Genomic DNA, 22,351 nt, shown 5'->3' with positions numbered 1-22,351 from the left:
GTAGTCAATGCACTTGACTGTGTGTGTTTAATGTTAAGTACATTTCTGCTGTAAGGAAATCATTTCTAAGTTCCTCACCTCAGCAGCACAAGGCTTGAAAGAGAGGAAAAATTCACCGTGAGGATATTTTCAACGTGATATGATTCAAAGGGAAACTTATGAATTTTAATGGACGTAGCGGAGGACATGACAGGTGTCCGCCATCTTGTTACAGAGAAGAGTCATTCACGGTCATGGCCAACATGGGCCTACAGAGGCCCTGACACTCAGCCAAATCCCGCTCAGTTTCAAAATACCTGATAGAAATTCATAGCTTCAGCGCACGGATATTCCCTTAGATGTTCACTGAAGGACATTTCACAAGGTAAAAAAAAAAAAAAAAAATTACTTTCCAGAGGAATCCTTCTTTTAAAAGGACCCTAATTATGCCAATTCTCAGAGTCCCTGTTTACAGTTTACAGACATAGTTTTTTGGTACTCATATCTGATAAATGCTTTCTGTGGCTGAAAAATCCTGTTTCATCGCTTGTTCCCTCAGTGTTCAAGTCACAGGCTTCCTTTTATTTCAGACTCTTACAGAGTGGACGGGAATGGATGGTGAGAAAGAGGACGCTGCTCCTGCAGAAGAATTGCAGATTCTCTCTCCATCCTCCTTAGGGATCCATTAATTATTCCCTTCAATAATGGCTTGGAGTTCTATTATAATTTTAGTAAATTGGGGTGGGAACAAACAAAACAAGAAAATGATGGCACTGAATTTTAAAGGGAAGCTTGGATCTAGCCTAGAAAGCCTGGATGTTTTGTTGAAGGAGATAAATTTCATTTCAGCCTGTCTTTCTAACCTTTAAAATCATGGACCCATCTCTGAACCTCTCCCGACATTGGCTTTTTCATTGGTAAAAATGCAGAAAGTCGTAATTTACTTTTGGATGGCTGTTGCAAGAATCATGAGGTAATGCATAAAAGACACTGGAAAATTGTAAAAGTTGAGGGACATGAAAGTTAATGTTATTAGTAATAATAATAAGAGCAAAAATTCTATTCTCTTTACCACTTCAAATCAACAGAATGCCCACCACTATTGAGCCACCCATTAGGGAAAAGAATTAAAGACTACATAGTAGCATCCAGGAGCATTTTGATCTTTCCAGCACTAACAGCAATTTCCTTTTTTTTTTTTCTTCTTTTTTTGTCTTTTTAGGGCTGCACCCACAGCATATGGAAGTTCCCAGGCTAGGCATAGAATTGGAGCTGCAGCTACTGACCTACCCCACTGCTGCAGCAATGTGGGATCCGAGCCATGTCTGCAACCTATACCACAGCTCACAGCAACGCCAGATCCTTAACCCAGTGAGCAAAGCCAGGGATTGGACCCTCATCCTCACGGATACTAATTGGATTCATTACCACTGAGCCACAAAGGGAACACCACTCCCACTCGGAGCACTTCAATCCTTCTTTACCCTTCCTTCTCTGCCTGTCCTTCTATCACCAACCTAACTCATGCTCCATCTGAGTCCAGCAGTGGAATTGCTGGAAGAAGGACTTTGGTCCTTGGCTTCTTTGAAGAAAGAATTCAGCAAAGAGACTAAGATTATAAAATAGATACTAGAACACACCCTCACACCATGCACCAGAAGAAACTCAAAATGGCTAAAAGACTTAAATACAAGACAAGACACCATCATCTCCTGGAAGAGGACAAAGGCAAAACATTCTCTGACATCAACCTTGCAAATGTTTTCTCAGGTCAGTCTCCCAAAGCAACAGAAATAAAAGCAATAATAAACCAATGGGAACTAATCAAACTAACAAGCTTTTGCACAGCAAAGGAAACCAAAAAGAAAATGAAAAGACATTCTTACAGAATGGGAGAATATAGTTTCCAATGATGCAACTGACAAGGGCTTAATCTCTAAAATATGCAAACAACTTATACAACTCAACAGCAAAAAAGCCAACAACCCAACTGAAAAATGGGCAAAAGACCTGAATAGACATTTCTCCAAGGAAGATATACAGATGGCCAACAAGCACATGAAAAAAAATGCTCACCATCCCTGATTACTAGAGAAATGCAAATCAAAACTACCACAAGATACTATCTCACACCAGTCAGAATGGCCATCATTAGTAAGTCCACAAATAACAAATGCTGTAGGGGGTGTGGAGAAAAGGGGACCCTCCTGCACTGTTGGTGGGAATGTAAGCTGGTACAACCACTATGGAGAACAGTATGGAGGTACCTTAGAAAATGATACATAGAACTACCATATGACCCAACAATCCCACTCTTGGGCATATATCCAGACAAAACCTTTCTTAAAAAAGACACATGCACTTGCATGTTCATTGCAGCTCTATTCACAATAACCAAGACATGGAAACAACCTAAATGTTGATTGATAGATGATTGGATTAGGAAAAATGTGGTATATATACACAATGGAATACTACTCAGCCATCAAAAAGAACAAAATAATGCCATTTGCAGCAACATGGATGGATCTAGAGACACTCATACTAAGTGAAGTAAGTCAGAAAGAGAAAGACAAATACCATATGATATCACTTATATCTGGAGTGTAATACATGGCACAAATGAACCTTTCCACAGAAAAGAAAATTATGGACTTGGAGAATAGACTTGTGGTTGCCAAGGGGGAGCAGGGGGGAGTGGGATGGATTGGGAGCTTGAGGTTAATAGATGCAGACTATTGCGTTTGGAATGGATTAGCAATGAGATCCTGCTGTGTAGCACTGTGAGCTATAGTCTAGTCAGTTATGATGGAGCATGATAATGTGAGAAAAAAGAATGTATTCATATACGTGTAACTGGGTCACCATGCTGTACAGTATAAAATTGACAAAACACTGTAAACCAGCTAAAATGGAAAAAAATAAAAACCATTATATAAAAATTTTTTTTAATAAAAAATAAAATAGAGCATTTATTAGAGGCAACATACCTAAGGAAATGCCCGTAGATGAACCGGGTGAGTTGCTTGCAAAAGGGGTGCCTTAAGGAGTTCCCATCGTTGTGCAGTGGAAACAAATCAAACTAGGAACCACGAGGTTGTGGGTTTGATCCCTGGCCCTGCTCAGTGGGTTAAGGATCCAGTGTTGCCATGAGCTGTGGTGTAGGTCGCAGACGTGGCTCGGATCTGACATTGCTGTGGCTGTGGCGTAGGCCAGCAGCTATAGTTCCAATTCAACCCCTAGCCTGGGAACCTCCATATGTCGCAAGACCCCAATGGGGGGGAGGCTTACCTTGCTTATATGGGGGCCATTTTCCTAAAAGCAACCCCCAGAAGGACAGTAATAAAAGAAAGTGTACTAGATGATCCTTTTTATGACACAATTTGAGAGGGAATCAATCAGTTTGGGAACCAAATTATTAAACACTATCCTCACCATTTGGAAGCTATCTTAAAATAGACCCACACAACTCTTATGACCATCTAACATTGTACGTGTATTCTGTTTCCACCCCAACTGGGTGTACCTCAATTCAATTCTATTCTAACCCTAACCACCTGGAGTTGGTGCAGATACTGTATGTTAAAGTCTCTGTCCTATGCAAGACTAGCTTTCTTCAGATAGCAGTCACAGTTCAGGGATCTCCAGGTCACCCATATTTCTGATAGATTGACCATAAATTCAGAGGCACAACCCCTTAGGTTCAACGATTCACCAGAACAACGTATATAACTCTGGAAAACGCTATACCAATGAGGACAGAGGCCTGTCTGTTTCATTCACCTCTCTACCACTGGAAATCCTAAAAGTTCTAATCACCTGGTAGATGCTCAATAGTTATTAACTGAATAAATGAAGAAAAGTATGGATGAACCAGTTCTACCATTACAACTGTTTTCCTTTGAATCTTGAAGCATTTGGTAGTCCTCTAGACTCTCCTATTGAAACACCGTATCTATGACAACTATTCCTCATAAACCATGAACTATCAGCACTAATTAGGGTAGACTCAAGACTGGTAAAAATTCCAGTCAGTTCAATAATTATCGAGGCACCAAACACTGTTCTAGGTGCTACAAATTCAACAATAGCTCCAGGTGATTTTAGCTTCAACAAGCCTAGAAGCCACTATAGTCTTAGTCTACTGGTGTCTCCGACCACCATCTCACTCAATATTTGCAGCTTAATCATCCTAAATACCACTTTTATTATATCTTTTTCTAGATCAAATACTTGGAATTGTATCCATGGCCTAGTGGGTCACATTCAAGATCAATTACTTTCTGACGGACTTAATCACTCCCATTTTTACCATTCCATATGGAAAATGCTGTGTTTTTCTTATACATCAGAACACAGTCTACTTATTTCCATCACCAAGCTCTTGCTCCTTCCTCATGCCCTCCAGGAAGTCTATTCTCTGCCTTCTCCATTCATCTATTTCTGATTCATCTATCCACTGTGATTCGTTGATCCCCAATCTTTCTATCCACAAAAGCTCTCAATTCCTAGAGAATTTTTATCTTTTTATCTTTAATGCTCACTCGGCACTTGTCCTATAAATGATAATAATTCTGCGAACATATTATAAAAGATCATAGTATCTTAAAATCTGAGTCAAATGTTAGCTGATTCTTTAAAAGCCATTCTCCACATCTGGAAAAGTGTTTTAGAATGTTGGATTCCTGTTTTGCGTTTTCTTGAACTCCTCTCCTAAGGATTTACTTATTTATTTATTTTGGTTTTTTAGGCCTGCACCTGTAGCATATGGAAGTTCCCAGGCTAAGAGTCAAACTGGAGCTAAAGCCGATGGCCTACACCACAGCCACAGCAACACCAGACCCGAACCGTGTCTGCGACCTACACCACAGCTCATGGCAACACTGAATCCTTAAACCACTGATCGATGCAAGGGATCAAACCCACATCCTCATGGATACTAGTAGGATTCTTTTCTGCTGCATCACAATGGGAATACCCTCTCCTAAGAATTTATCACCTTAGAATTTTTTCTCTTACTATAACATTTTACCATTCTGCAAAACCAACCAAACAAAAATCAAAATAACCTTCAATAAGATCTACTTATAAGCATTATTATAGATTGTCTGCTAAATCTTTCGTGCCGAATGTAATTTAATAAGGCAAATTCTATTTTTTCTAATCTCTAAATAGACATAAGAACTTCTTTATGGCCTGAAGTTTAAAGTATATATAGTCTAGATGTAGATTTCTTTCCAAAATAAGTAGAGTGATGATATAACCATGTATTTGTCATTCACAACAGAAAATTATGTGGGCAGCTTTCATTATAGCTGGATAAATTTAGATAAATGAAGTGTGTCAACTCAGTAATTACTAAATGTTATATGTGAAGCAATTAAAGCATGAATGTTTTTAGACACTGTTGTAGCTCCAGGCTGTTTTTTTTTTTTCATGAATTGTGCTTCAAAATAATAAAAGCTGCCTTAAAATTAAGTCTAAAGAGGGGAAAAGGTGAAAATATCCTAGGAATCATTCTACTTTGAGGAAGGTTGGGTTTTACCCTTTGGTAACAAAGGATGTGGTGATGAGATGATTTTATAACGTCCTCTTCCTCTGTGCTTAAAAATGAAAAACACGTAATACTCTTAATGTTCCTAAGAGCACATGTAACTGAAGTGAGGTTACTGTACTTTTCTTATGCAAGAATAAACTATGATTCAGCAACTAGGCAAGACAAGAACCTGGAATTCATATATTACATATTAAAACATATCCTTTTGAGACCGCTAATATTAGACCCTTTCTCAAAACCAGAAAAGTTTGAATTCCCTTACAATGAACACAATATAGCATACATAAACTTCAGGCAATAAGTCTATTTCAAACAATAGTCATTTATAGATGGTATCCTAAAGCCAGCTGATCAATAGTCTATTTTCTCTCTAAATATGTTGCAGTGAGATCAAGGCATGCATTCATTTTGTTAAGCTCGGTGAATTCTCATCATTTCTGGGAACTACCAATTTTACCTATATTGACATTTGGCTCCAACTTAAAATGATACATCAGTATTTTAGAGAAAGAAATGTGTTTTGCTCTTTAAATATTTCTTTGCTCTCTCTACCATCTCTCTCTCCAATGACCAAAATTTTATTCCCGGGGTGATTGAGTTTTAAATGCTAAGGACTAGTGAAGTCTTGTCCAAAACATTGTGAAAACTAGCATCTGTTAGGCTACCATTTTAAACTCATTCACTGGATGCTATCCAAGTCCTAAAGATCTGTCAATTATGCTCTCCATTTGACTGTTCCTTGGCAGTGTTATCTCTGCTAGGTAATACAGCCTCAGAATTAAGGCTATATGAAATGGGGGTGAGGGGGGCAGAGACTATACATTCTCACACAGTGTCTGATTTTAAGGTGGGTGCATGGCTTTCCTGCATAGAGCAACGTTTTCCCAGCCTACATTCCATTGCATGGAATATAAGCGAAAGTGAAAAATAAAAATTCCAGGAATGTTCTTAAAGGGGAATCCCCCCTCTCCCATGTCTTCTTCATACAGTCTGAAATGACAAGAGAGCAGCTGGATCTTAAGCAGCCATCCTGGATCGTGACATAGAAGACATATATTGGGACTAATGAAGCAAGTGGGTAGAAAGAAACTGGATCTCTGATGAACCAATCAAAGTACTGCATCAGCCCCTGGCTGCTGATTCCTGCCTTCAGTACTGTGAGAGAAAACAAAAACAAAAACAATCCCCATGTCAATTCAACCATTGCAGTTTGAGGATTTTATTTTATTTTATTATTTATTTATTTATTGTCTTTTCTAGGGCCACACCCATGACATAAGGAGGTTCCCAGACTAGGGGTCCAATTGGAGCTGTAGCTGCCGGCATACACCACAGCCACTGCAAGGTGGGATCCGAGCCGTGTCTGTGACCTACACCACAGCTCACGGCAATGCTGGATCCTTAACCCACTGAGCGAGGCCACGGATCAAACCCAAAACATCATGATTCCTAGTTGGATTCATTAACCACTAAACCACGATGGGAACTCCTAGTTTGAGGATTTTAGACACATTCAGCCAAACTTCTTTAAATTGATTGACACAAATATAAAGGTTCGAAGGATGTCTTTCTTTTGTCTGGATATGGAATTTCCATTATCCAAATGATGAGTACCCTTAAGAAAAGAGCACATATTTCATTGTACTTGTCCCTTGATTAAACTGATCCTTTCTGGCCATCTCCTTCCAATTCTATTTAATACTTTAGAATATATTTTCTAAAATAATTAAAAGCAAAAAAGATGTAATTTTTAAGAGAAGGAATTCTGTGTGATCCTATTATCACTAAACCATAGGCTCATGCTTCTCTAAACTATCCCGAAACATCCCAGATTTATTTTAGTATTCTGAATAACACTCAATTCACTAAGTATATGTAGTCACAAACACCTGTCACAATACTAAGCATAAGCTGAATATCTCCCACATGAATATCTTCCAGAACCCTAGGCATCTTGGATGACCCTTTGCTTTGATGTGTAAACCAAATAGCTCCAGTCCTAGGCGGCCAGGCCACAGCAGAGTCCAGGTGATCCTTAGATGCTCTCATTCCTCTTTATCTAACTCTGTCCAGTTTCTTGCTTCCACTGGCACGAGGCTGTGGTATGTGTTTCACGTCCATGTTCTGGTCATAAACAACACAGAAATGTCTCACGGCCCATGTGTTCCATTCTGGCCCCTCTTCTTACAGATTTCTCTTTCACTGGCCTTCATTTTTTGATCCTGGAACATTGCTTTCTTTCAGAACACTCAAGAGACTACCCTCTTGGTGAGAGGGACAAATTAAGAGGAAGGTGGAATTAACAGACACACACTAAAATATACAAAACAGGTAAACAATGAGGACCTACTGCATAGAACAGGGAAATATTCAATAGCTTGTAATACCCTGTAAGAGAAAAGAATAAATGTACTCATGTCGCAACAGAAGAAAGGTTGGGGAAAAAACTGTAACTGCAATGTATACATCTAAGGATGACCTGACCCCCTTGCTGTACAGTGGGAAAATAAAAAAAAAAAAAAGAATAAATGTATAACAGAATCGTACATCTGAAATGAACACAACACTGTGAATCAACTGTACTTCAATAAAAAGAGTGAGAGAATGTCCTCAAAATCCTATTACTTCGTTTGCAAATTAAATCTTCTTTACAAATAATCTTCCTTATCATAATAATCCTCTATCACAGTACAGGTCAAGAAAGAAGGAAGAGAGACGAGAGAGGACCTATAGACTCTCTCACAGTCAAAAACTTCAACATAAAGAAAAATATAGGAGTCCCCTGGCAGCCTAGTGGTTAAGGATTTGACTTTGACACGGCTGTCGTGTGGGTTCAATCCCTGGCCTGGGAACTTCCACATGTAGTTGGAATAATAAGGAAGGAGGAGGAAGAGAAGGAGGAGGAGGAAGAAGAAGAAGAGGAAGAAGAGGAGGAGGAGAAGGAGGAGGAAGAAGACAAAGAAGAACAAGAGGAGGTGAAGGAGGACAAAGAAGAAGAAGAGGAAGAAGAAGTGTAGAAGGAGATGGCAAAGAAGAAGAATTACAGCCACAAGAGCTAAGAACTTTATAAATAAAGATACATATATATTTATATATAAAAATAAAAAAATAAAATATCCATTTTTTCTTACTTTTAGGCCAGGTTAAAGTTTAAATACTTATGGAGAACTTCCTCCTAAAAGAGAAAAATGTCTGGGATGAGATTAAGATGGTGGTATAGAAAGAATGGAGCTCAACTTCTCTTCTAAAAACAACAAAATTTACAATCAAATACTGAGCAATCTTCAAACAAATGGACTATAAACTTTCAAAAATATATCCTAATCCAGAAGACAAAAAGGAGGCCACATCAAGAGGTAGGAGGGGCGATTACACGATATAAACAACCCCATACCTCCTGAGTGGGAAGCCCCACAGACTGGAAAGTAACTGTTTCACAGAGACTCACCCACAGGAATGAGAGTTCTGAGCTCCACATCAAACTCCCATGTGTGGGGATCTGGCACTGGGAGAAAGAGCCCCTGGAGCAGTGGGGCTTGTGTGCAGGAGTTCCAAAGGACTGGGGACAGAGACCCCCCCCCCTTAAAATGTGCACACAGACTTTCATATGCACTGGGTCCCAGGGCAAAGCAAAGTCTCCATAGGAATCTGGGTCAAACTTGACTGCAGTTCTTTGAGGACTTCCTGGGAAAACAGGAGTGACTGTGGCTATTATGGGGGAAGGACATTGGAAGCAAAGCTCTCGGGAATATTCGGCAGCATGCCTTTCTCTGGAGGTGGCCATTTTGGGAAAATCTAGCCCCACGAATCAGCACTGAAAAGTCCCACCCAGGCCAAACAACAATCCAGGTGGAATCACATCCCTGCCTGCCCCTCAGTAAATAGGCTGCTTAAAGATTCCTCAGGCACCAGCCACCTCTAAGCTCACCCAGAGACAAAGCCCCACCCATCAGAGGGATAGGAATAAGCTCCACCTACCAGTGGGCAGGCATCAGTCCCTCCCATCAGGAAGCCTACAGCAAGCCCTCTTACCAACTTTAGCCACAAGGGGAGCAGACACCAGAAGTAGGAGACGCTACAACTCAATTATCTGTAAAAAGGTCACCACACCAAAAACCTATAAAAATGAAAAGACAGAGAACTATAACTCAGATGATGGAGAAAGGAAAAAACTCCAGAAAATCAGCTAAGTGATCAGGAGAATCTCAGCCTCCAGGAAAAAGACTTTAGACTGTTGATGCTGAAGATGATGCATGACATTGTAAATAAACCGGAGGCAAAGATGGATAATTTACAGGAAACACTGAACAAAGAGATACAAGATATAAAACTTAAACAAGAAGAGATGCGAAGTACAATAACTGAAATAAAAAATTCATTAGAAGCAGCCAATAGCAGAATACAGGAGGCAGAAGAACGACTAAGTGAGGTGGAGGAAAGATTAGTGGAAATTACAGATGCAGAACAGAAAAGAGAAAAAAGATTTTTTTTTTTTTTTGTCTTTTTGCAATTTCTCGGGACGCTTCCACGGCATATGGAGTTTCCCAGGCTAGGGGTCTAATCAGAGCTGTAGCTGCCAGCCTATGCCAGAGCCACAGCAACTTGGGATCCAAGCCGCATCTGCAACCTACACCACAGCTCACGGCAACGCCGGATCGTTAACCCACTGAGCAAGGGCAGGGATCGAACCCGCAACCTCATGGTTCCTAGTCGGATTCGTTAACCACTGCGCCATGACGGGAACTCCAGAAAAAAGACTGAAAACAAATGAAGACAGTCTCAGAGAACTCTGGGACATTAAACGCACCAACATCCGTATTATAGGGGTGCCAGAAGGAGAAGTGAGAGAGAAGGGTACAGAAAAAATATTCCAAGAGATAATATCGGAAAACTTCCCTAACATGGGAAAGGAACCACTCACTCAAATCGAGGAAGCACAACAAGAACCATATAAAATAAACCCAAGGAGGAACAACCTGAAATACATATTGATCACACTGACCAAAACTAAAGTTAAAGAGAGAATATTGAAAGCAGCTAGGGAAAAGAAACAAATAACATACAAGGAAACCCCAATAAGGTTATTAGATTTTTTTCATCAGAAACTCTGCAGGCCAGAAGGGAGTGGCATGATATTCTAACGTAATGAAAGGCAAAAATCCTCCAACCAAGATTACTTTAGCAGGGCTCTCATTCAGATTTGAAGGAGAAATCAAAAGCTTCACAGATAAGCAAAAGCTAAGAGAATTCAGCAACACTAAACCAGCTTTACAACAAATACTAAAGGATCTTCTCTAGACAGAAAAGAAAAGGCCACAACCAGAAACAAAAATACTACAAATGACAAGGCTCACCAGTAAAGGCATATATACAGTAAAGATACGAAATCATCCATGCACAATTATGCCACCAAAATCAGAAATTGTGAGAAGAGGAGGGTACAAGTGCAGCACACTGGAGATGAACTTGCAATTAAGAGACCAACAACTTCAAACAATCTCCTATATATATATATAGACATGTCAAAACTTGAGAAAAACTGCAAACCAAAAATCTGCAATTGATACACAAACAAATAAGAAAAATCAACTCAAATACAACACTAAAGACTGTCATCAAGCCACAAGAAGAGAGAAAAAGAGAAAAAGGGAAGAAAAAAAGAGTAACAAAAACAAATCCAAAACAGTTAATAAAACGTAAATAAGAACAAACATATCAATAATTACCTTAAATGTTAATGGACTAAACGCCCCAGCCAAAAGACATAGACTGGCTGAATGGATACAAAAACAAGACCCATATATATGCTGTCTTCAAGAGACCCACCCCACTTCTAGGGACACATACAAATTGAAAGTGAGAGGATGGAAGAAAATATTTCATACAAACGGGGATCAAAAGAAAGCTGGAGTAGAAATACTCATTTCAAACAAATAGACTTTCAAATGAAGACTATTTTAAGAGACAAGTAAGGACACTCCATAATGATCAAAGGATAAATCCAAGAAGAAGGTATAGCAATTTTAAATCTACACACCCAACATAGATTCAGCACAATATATAAGGCAACTGCTAATAACCTTAAAAGGACAAATTGACAATAACACAATAATAGTGGGGGATTTAACACCCCACTTACAACAATGGATGGATCATCCAGACAGAAAATCAATAAGGAAACACAGGCCCTGAATGAAGCATTAGACCAGAGGGACTTAATAGATACTTAAAGGACATTCCATCCAAAAGCAACAGAATACACATTCTTCTCAAGTGCACATGGAACATTCTCTAAGATTGATCACATCCTGGGCTACAAATCAAACCTCAGTAACTTTAAGAAAATTGAAATCATATCAAGCATCTTTTCCGACCACATTATACGAGTGGAGATCAACAAGAAAAAAACTGCAAAAAAAACCACAAACACATGGAGACTAAACAACATGCTACTAAACAACCAATGGATCACTGAATAAATCAAAGAGGAAATTAAAAAACACCTAGAAGCAAATGACACTCCAAAACCTATGGGATGCAGCAAAATCCGTTCTAAGAGGAAAGTTTATAGCAATAAAAGCCCATCTCAGGAAACAAGAAAAAGCTCAAATAAACAAGCTAACTTTACATCTAAAGCAGCTAGAGAGAGAAGAAAAGACAAGACCTAAAGTTAATAGAAGGAAATAAATCATAAAGACCAGAGCAGAAATCAATGAAATAGAAACAAAGAAAACCATAGAAAAGATCAATGAAACGAAAAGCTGGTTCTTTGAAAAGATCAACCAAATTGATAAACCCTTAGCCAGAATTATCAAGAAAAATAGACAGAAGACTCAAATCAATAAAATTAGAAATGAAAAAGGAGAAGTAACAACAGACACCACATTAATACAGAGAATCATAATAGACTACTATATGCAAATATATGCAACTATATGCCAAATGGACAAATTCTTAGAAAGGTACAATCTTCCAAGACTAAACTAAGATGAAATAGAAAAGATGCACAGACCAAGCACAAGCACTGAAATTGAAACTGTGATTTAAAAACTTCCAACAAACAAAAGTCCAGGACCAGATGGCTTCACAGGCAAATTCTACCAAACATTCAGAGAAGAGCTAACACCTATCCTTCTGAAACGATTCCAAAAAATTGCAGAAGAAGGGATACTCCCAAACTCATTCTATGAGGCCACCATCACCTGATGCCAAAGCCAGAAAAAGATACCAGAAACAAAGAAAATTACAGGCCAATTTCACTGATGAACATCAATGCAAAAATCCTCAACAAAATACTAGCAAACTGAGTCCAACAATACATTAAAAGGATTGTACATCATGACCAAGTGAGATTTATCCCAGGGATACAAGTGTTCTTCAATATCCACAAATCAATCAGTGTGATACACCACATACCAAACCGAAGAATAAAAACCATATGATCCTCTCAATAGATGCATAAAAAGCCTTTGATCAAATCCAACACTCATTTCTGATAAAAACCCTTCAGAAAGTGGGCATAGAGGGAACCTACCTCAACATGATAAAGGCCATATATGACAAACACACAACGAACATCATTCACAATGGGGAAAAGCTGAAAGAATTCCCACTGAGATCAGGAACAAGACAAGGATGGCCACTCTCACCACTACTATTCAACATAGTTTTGGAAGTCCTAGCCACAGCAATCAGAGAGGTAAAAGAAATGAAAAGAATCCAAATTGGAAAGGAAGAAGTAAAACTATCACTATTTGCAAATGACATGATACTATACCTAGAGAGTCCTAAAGACTCTATCAGGAAGCTGTTAGAACACATCAATGAATTTAGCAAAGTCACAGAATACAAAATTAATACACAGAACTCAATGGTATTTCTATATACTAACAACGAAATATCAGAAAGAGAAATTAGGGAAGCAATCCCATTTACCATCACTCCCAAAAGAATAAAATACCTAGGAGTAAACCTACCTAAAGAGACAAAAGACCTGCACTCTGAAAACTGTAAGACACTGATGAAAGAAATCAAAGATGACACAAATAGATGGAAAGAAATACCATGCTCTTGGATTGGAAGAGTCAATATTATCAAAATGAGTATACTACCCCAGGCAATCTACAGATTCAATGCAATCCCTATCAAATTACCAAGAACATTTTTCACAGAACTCAAACAAAATATTTTAAAGTTAGTTTGGAAGCACAAAAGACCCAGAATAGCCAAAGACATCCTGAAAAAGAAAAATGGAACTGGAGGAATCAGGCTCCCTGACGTCAGACTATACTACAAAGCAACCACCATCAAAACTGTATGGTACTGGCAGCATGACAGAAAGATCAGTGGAACGGGATAGAAAGCCCAGAATTAAACCCACACACCTACAGCCAACTAATATATGACAAAGGAGGCAAGAATATACAATGGAAAAAAGACAGCCTGTTCAATAAGTGGTGCTGGGAAAACTGGACAGCCACATGGAAAAGAATGAAATTAGAATACTCCCTAACACCACACACAAAAATAAACTCAAAATGCAGACAGTATAAAACTCTTAGAGGAAAACATAGGCCAAACACTTTCCAACACAAATGACAGCAACATCTTCCCAGATCCACCTCTTAGAGTAATTACAGTAAAAACAAAAATAAACAAATGGGACTTAACTAAAGTTGTAAGTTTCTGCACAGCAAAGGAAACCCTAAACAAAATGAAAAGACAACCCACAGAATGGGAGAAAATCTTTGCAAATGAATCGACTGACAAGGGACTAATCTCCAAAATTTATAAACACCTCCTACCACTCAATACCAACAAAACAAACAACACCATCAAAAAAAGGGCAGAAGATCTAAACAGACAATTCTCCAAAGAAGACATACATATGGCCAAAAAACACATAAAAAGATGTTCAACATCACTCATCATTAGAGAAATGAAAATCAAAACCACTATGAGGTGCCACCTTACACCAGCCAGAAAGGCCATCATAAAAAAAGTTTACAAACAACAAGTGCTGGAGAGGGTATGAAGAAAAAGGAACCCTATTACACTGTTGGTGGGATTGTAAATGGGTGCAACCACTGTGGAAAACAGTATGAAGTTTCCTCAGAAAACTAAAAATAGAATTACCATTTGATCCAGCAATCCCACTCCTGGGCATCTATCCAGAGAAAACCATGACTCGCAAAGACACATGTACTCCAATGTTCATCGCAGCACTATTTTCAATAGCCAAGACATGGAAACAACCTAAATGTCCATTGACAGAGGAGCGGATCAAGAAGATGTGGTACATATACACAACAGAATATTACTCAGCCATTAAAATGAACGAAATACCAGCATTTTTAGCAACATGCATGGACCTAGAAATGATCATGCTACGTGAAGTCAGTCATACAATGAGACACCAACATCAAATGCTGTCACTGACATGTGGAGTCTAAAAAAAAGGACACAATGAACTTCTTTGCAGAACAGATACTGACTCACAGACTTTGAAAAACTCACGGTCTCCGGAGGAGACAGTTTGGGGGCTGGGGGGATGTGCTGGGGGTGTGGGATGGAAACGCTATAAAATTGGATTGTGATGATCATTGTACAACTATAAATGTAATAAATTCATTGAGTAATAAAAAAAAGAATGCACTTTGTAAGCGAAAATAAATAAATAAATAAAAGGAGAGAATAATCTGTAAATAAAAACGGCGACTATAGACCCTCCATCCTTTAGACCTCCAGATCATATTCTCCAAGATCTTGACTTCTGTTTTGTTTCCTCTTACATAAGCTCAACACCCTCTACCTGTAACTCCACCAGGGTCTTTTGACTTCTAGGGCATGACTTGTTCTGCTAATGCACACTGCTTTCCAACACGACTTTATTGGCATTTCTTTTCTAAATCCATTTTGCTCTCTTGTACAAAAGAACAGGCCACTTTTGAACAATAGGTCTCTTGCATTAATTAATGGGAAGGCTCCTATCTTTGTGTAAGGGCAAGACCAGCCTGCATTTGCTTTTTAGGAGCAAAGAGACTGTCTCATCATAACTACTACTCTCCATTCTCATTTCCAGAACAAAAGCTCTTTCAGAAGAAAATTCCAAGCATGAATTCTGCAGAAGATATAGTCCTAGAATTTTGAGAATTTGTTCAGTTTTTTTCATTCATTATCTGTTGAACACCCTTTACCTGCTGCCATCATACTGGTCACTGGAGCTATTTAAGGATAATAAGACTCAATTTGATGCTCTGGAGGAGGGAGAGAGTGGAATAGAGTCATGATAAAGGAATGGTAAAGAGTTCTGTGTGTGCAAAGGGGCCCTTACCCCAGACAGGTATCACTGGGTTTCCTAACAGAGCTATTATTTGAGCTGAGGCTTTAAAGACAAAAGGAAATAAAAGTTAGCTTGAAAAATGAGGGCTCAAGGGACCTTCATGCTAAGCAAACAATATGAGCAAAGATTTGGAGGCATCAAACCTTGGAGAGGCAAGTGGTTTGAATTGCTATGGCAGTAACTGCAAAGTGAGAAACAGAAAAAGATAAAGTATATCTTGCATACATATTTACTTACTTATTTGTGTTTTGTTGGCCTTCCCTATGACCCCCGCAACAATGGGATTTTTGTATGTTTTGCTCCTCGACCACTTAGAACCATGTTTGACACATAGTTGGCGCTCGATAAATATTTGTTGACTCCAAGTTTGATTCAAATGTCAATGACTTTAGGTGTGGCCATGGGAAAGGAGGTATAGGGTAGGGGTAAAGAATATGAAATCAGGCCAAGGGAAGTTCATGTGCACATACACCAAGAAACTCATATCAGAATGGACACAGCAGCCTGGTTCACAACAACCAAGTACTGGATATAACCCAATGCCCATCAGCTAAAGAGTAGATCATTAAAATGTAGTGTATCCACAATAATGGCTTATTATACAGTGGTCAGAGTACCATAATACAGATCAATCTTAGCAATAATATATCCCTAAAATTTATATTCATTATGACAGCATTTTTGAGGTGAAAAATCATCTGAAATAAAAATGTATACTTTTTAGGAATATATATGACAGCAATAAGTATATTTAAAGTGTAGATTCAGAATGCTGGCAATGTCAGGGAAGCAAAGGAAAATAAACAAATTATCATGGATCATACTTTTAGATTTAGAAAAAAATAAAATGTCTCCAGACTTTGCTGAATATCCCCTGATGGAGGGGGAGTCACCCTCCCCACCCCTAGGTTGAGGACCACTGGAATAATTAAAAGTAATGAGATTCCCTAGCCCTGCCCCTTCCGTTCTTTTTTTCTTTTTCTTTTTCTTTTTTCTTTTCTTTCTTTCCTTTTTTTTTTTTTTTTTAGGGCTCCACAAGCAGCATATGGAAGTTCCCAGGCTAGGGGTCAAATTGGAACTGCAACTTCCAGCCTACACCAAAGCCACAGTAATGCTGGATCCTTAACCCACTGAGCGAGGCCAGGGATCAAACCCACATCCCCAAGGATACTAGTCGGGTTTGTATCCCGCTGAGCCACAATGGGAGCTCCCAAGAATTTAAACTTCATGACTTCCGGACAGTCACCTTTATTCTTTCCTCAATCAGTATGAGAATTTGACTCACTGGGTTTTCTGTCTCAGATTCCTCCTCGGGTGAAGGGCATGGGGTGGCAAAGGCTAGTGGGGTAGTGGGCACGGATGTGAAAGAAGAATAAAAGATTCTTCTGGTCAATGACGGGCACTTGTCCCCCATATGCCTCAAAGAGGGAAACGTGGAAAGGGAACAGAGCTAGAAGCGGAGGAGTTGTGATCCAGTGCCCTAAAGGAGTCCAAAGACTTTCCAAAGACAAAAAGGCCAGCAGCATGGATGAAAACAGGACAGCAGAGGCCGGAAGCTGATGGCAAGCACATCCCATAATTGGGGAGATGTCCAAGACAGTAGCCATGAAAGACCTCATCGCCGATGGCTTTTAATTGTCAGCTGCCATGTGAGAGCTGAACTACTTGGCCAAGTTGAAAGGGCCAGGGGGGATAGTAACATACTGGTCTGATCTGACAGCAAAGGGAAGTCAAAGTCTTCATTCCAATATCAGTTCATGAGATAGAAGATGTGGTGATGAGCCTGCGTTAAACGAAGGCCACCAGTGGTTCCTAAAGCTTCAAGTTCTTTGACACTTACCGACCAGAAAGCCCATCCTGAGCTATGATGCATTGTTCACGGGAAGGGCTCTGACCAGGGAGGGATGGGAGCCAGAACATCTAAGAGTAGTACCATCTTCCTGGACCTTGGTTTATTATACATTGGTCAGAGAACCACAACAGAGATCAAACTTAGCAACCCTGAGGTTTAGTGTCTTTTCTACTTGATGTGACTTGGTCTTGGTATTCAAGGGCCACCTCTGTCCCATGCCACAAGGCCTTGCCGGACAATCCCATCCCCATCCAGGTCCTAGTTGCTCCGGTCACTGCTGTCACATTCTCAGCACTTAGGCAGCAAGGTGTCTGATTATATATGTGCTTGACAGCAAGTTTTATCTCCATGTATTTTCGGTACTTTTTTTAATTCTGTCCCCTTTGTTTTTACTAGAGTGCCTTGTTCCCATATAATTCCCTCCTGTGACAACAAGGACAGTTGTCTGTAGCACGGCAGGTACTTGGTAAACACTGCCTGCCTCCCTGACCACTCTGACAAGGACTCCCATCCCCAGCATGTTAATGACAGGATTTCTTTGGCAGTGACATTGGTCTGTGTTACATCTGGGCTGGAGGGTCTTTGAGTCTCTGTTGATCTCTGCCTCGTTATTTTTCTTTCTTTTCTTTTTTTCTTTTTATGGCTGCAACTGTGGCATATGGAGGTTCTCAGGCTAGGGATCAAATTGGAGCTACAGCTGCTGGCCTACACCTCAGCCACAGCAACTCAGGATCTGAGACACATCTGTGACCTATACCTCAGCTTGCAGCAATGACAGATCCTTAACCCACTGAGCGAGGCCAGGGATTGAACCCTCGTCCTCATGGATTCTAGTCCAGTTCCTAACCTGCTGAGCCACAATGAGTACTCCCTCATTATCTCTTTTTCTAAAGGCATTCACAGTCACACACACACAAATATTCTAGCCATGTCTCTTCCTCCCCTCAGAGCCAGAATATGGGCAAGAGGAGCAAAATGAGATTCAACTTAGAAAAGTGCCCAGAATTTTCCCTAAAAGAGTCCAAGAAGAAGGATGGAAAATTCTATGAATGAGAAAGAAGTACATTTTAAAAAAAGAAAGGGAGACAAGCAGCAAAACAAAATAGCCCTTCTTTTGATGGTTTGTCCTTGAACCCCTGATCAATCTGCACTTGTCTTAATGACAGACCACAGTCCACTGGCCTCCTTGACAGCGATGGCTATGGGTGTGTGTTGTCAGTACAGGACCTGTGTTGTACCTATAATAGGCACAAATGGAGCGTGATCACCATTTAACTCTTCATGTTCCCCACAGAATACCAGTGATGCCCCAGAATAAGTTCCCTGATCAGGCAGCTTGGGAAACACCTTTCTCTGTAGACACATTCCACACATGGGCCTTGTTTCACTTGGTTATCCGCTACCCACCCCCATCCTGTTTGACCCTGCATTTCTTCCATCATTTCACTCATCTTCAGTCCTGGGCCTGCTGAGAGACTCTGCCTGGCGTGGCAGGATGAGGCCAGAGAAGGAACTGCAGCAGCTGCCAGAGGCTACTGTCCAAAATCTATCTCATCTCTGTCCTATAATCTTGCACAGGAGCAAGTGAGCCCTGGATGGGCCAGCCTCTCTCTCTCTGCCCCCAAAGCAGAAAGCTTTCATTAGCAGACACAGCCAGGAACAGAGACGATGAAATGCTTTCCCTTGCTCCACAGTGACTTTGCAAGGATTCCAGAAGACAGCCTAAGGCCAGCAGCAGGGCCGTGTCCAGTACTGGCCCAGGCAGGGGTCTGCTGGGATCAGGATGGGGTTCGGCAGCCCAAAGGCTGTGTCAAGTCAAAAGAGAATGTTGAAAGAGAAAGCAGGAGGGAGGGACACTGGGTCACGGTCCTCTTTGGTAAAAACAATGACTGCGACACACCAGCGTGCCCTCCCAGGCCGGGCGACTCACTGGGCTTCCTTTGGGCTCTTTTCCTCCTGTTTGGAACCCTGTGAGTGACAGGTGCGGGCTGGGAAAAGCAAAAGACAAGTCATGACACCTGTTCTTTTCCTTCCTTCTGTAATATAAGCTTCAAATCCTGCAGAAAGGCCAGAAGTCATACTATGACGCTCCACACTGTCTGCTGTTAATGAGGCCTCCAGTGACATTTCCCCGCCAGACAGCAGCACAGGTAACGATATTGGTTCTGAGAAAGGAGAGGTGGGTCACACCTGGGTCATCCCTGATGATTTCCAGCAGCCGACCCCATCCTTGGGGGGGCTCCGGCCCTGGCAGGTTTACTAATCATGGCAGAGTGACTGGGATCAAAGGCCCTGGATTATTGGGGTGTTCACCACACCAGTCTGCAGAGTTTTTCCAGATACTCATAGTTCAGACATTTGAGGGGAGCGGGGCTGTGTGCAGTGCAGACTCCCTGGGAGCCTCTGCCTTTCTTTGCAGCTCCTCAGCCACTGGCCGGGCTGAAGGTGCCTCTAGGACTTGTTCTAGACATTTGCTGACCCTCAGTCATATCATGCAAAGGTGAGCTAGGCCTGGCTTCATCTAGCATCTTACCAACAGGCAAAACAAAACAACTCTGTTACCAAGACTGATTTGTTTGGTAGCCCAAGGCAGTCATCAGATAAAAGCCCCTTGAGAAGAGTACGCTCAGAAAATGCTTCCTGGGAGTTCCCTGGTGGTCTAGTGGTTAGGATGTGGCACTTTCACCTATGCGGTCCGGGTGCAATTCCTGGTGTGAGAACTGAGATCCCACATCAGACTGTTGCATACTGAGGCCAAACTCCCCCTCCCCAAAACCACAAAACAAAACAAAAAAACTTGCTTCCTAAGATAGTTGTTTAGGGCTGCTTCCTGGGCAGGCTGATTTGTTTTGGTAGCGAGTGTGAAATTTCGATGCTTCTCACCACCCTACCCTCTGCAGTTACCATCTCTGGAGAATAACGCATGCAGCTCTTTCCAGGCACAAATATTGCCTGTTGGCGTCAACCATGCCACCGGTGAACTGGCTCTTTCATGCTCTTTTATTTTCCACTCTCCTTTTTTTTAAAAAAAAAAAAAAAAAAAAAAAAAAAAAAAAGCTCAGTATATCATTACATTCTGAGCCAATGCTACTTCCCTGACTATGATTGATCCCCACTTATTTCATCCTGAATGCAAAGTATTTGATTTCAAGTGTGGTTCATTCTGCTCAGTGAACTCATTACAGAGTCAAGCTGAACATCTCACAGATGTGAAGCACCTTGTCTTCGAGGTTCAGCAATCTAATTTGGAATCTCATTATAGACCTTCTCCTGGTGGTGGGCAGCGGGGCAACTCCCCGGCTGGTGTTTGCCTGCCCATCTCTATCCCATAAAGAAACTGTCATTTCAATACTGGCGCACCAGAATATTCCCCATTTTGGAAAATAGCTTTATTTATCTCTCCACAAACGCCTCTTGGCACTGATGAGAGAGTAATACTTTGTAGGCTATTTTATTAAGCATCTCTGGAGGTCAGGTGCTGAAAGAGACAGCTCCCAGCTGCTTGCTTCCTATCTATTTAGTAGGCTTCTCTATGGACTGTAGGTTACATTTCCTAACATTCGCAGTGTGGTTGTCATTTTGCTCAGAATCTCTAGACCAAGAATCTTTACTTGCAACCCGAATGTAGTTTAACCCAGGGAGGATCTGATTTCTGGTGTCTTGGTGGTGGATGAAGGGCGAATGGGGTTGAAATGAAAGTTAGCTCTATTTGCAGAGAGATGCATTGATTCTGAAAGATTGATGCATTCATTTTTGTCCACCTATTTGGTGCTTTCAAAACCAATGAGCCTCCAAGGCTCAGTTCTGGCTACTAATGAAGTTTTTATTTCTCTGCTTTCTATTTTAAAACTTTGGTAAAGGGAGAATATTTGCTTTTCCAATTGCAATTGTTTCCATGCCCCTACACAGCAGGCCAAGACTTGAAAAGAACTGGGACTTTGTTTCTTTGCTACAGAAGAGTAAATAGGTTTCTGAAATCACACAGAAGGGAAAGAGAATTGAGGGTGTTTACATATATTAATGAATAGGGTAGGCTCAGGTAGCAATGTCCAGCAACACACACACATATTTGTCTTGCATTTTATGTGCCACAAAAACTCAGATTTTCTCAGCATTACCCCCCACCTCCTGACTTCTCAGTTGAATCCAGGAAAGGGGTCATCAAATCATCAGCCTGTGGACTGAATCCATCCCACTTCCCATCTAAAAATTTTGTTTGTTTGTTTTCTTTTTTAAAAGTTTATTTTAAAAACCTGAAGAGGGCCAAGGATGGTAGTAGGGAGTGAATGAATTGCTTTTTCCTGAAAAGAGGCAGTTTCAGGAAGGCTGGGGGGAGGGGGAAATATATATAGTTTTATAGGTTTCATTTTGCTTTTTAATTTTTATTTTATTTTATTTTGCAGAGATTTAGTTCTCGCTATCTTATATGGCTGGCTCAACATGAAAGATCCCAATTTTGAAAGAAAAAAAGCATGCGAGACACGCAGAAGGAGCAAGAGAGCGAGAGCCTGGCACAGCCTGTGCGATGACCTGAGAGCCACTCATAACAAGGGCTCCCCAGGTACCCCCCTTGGCAGCCATCCCTCTCACGACAAACAAACAGAAACACAAAAACCAAGGC

Source organism: Sus scrofa, chromosome 11 (assembly GCF_000003025.6).
Source record: "Sus scrofa isolate TJ Tabasco breed Duroc chromosome 11, Sscrofa11.1, whole genome shotgun sequence".
NCBI lineage: Eukaryota > Metazoa > Chordata > Mammalia > Artiodactyla > Suidae > Sus > Sus scrofa.
Note: the sequence above shows the minus strand (reverse complement) of the source record.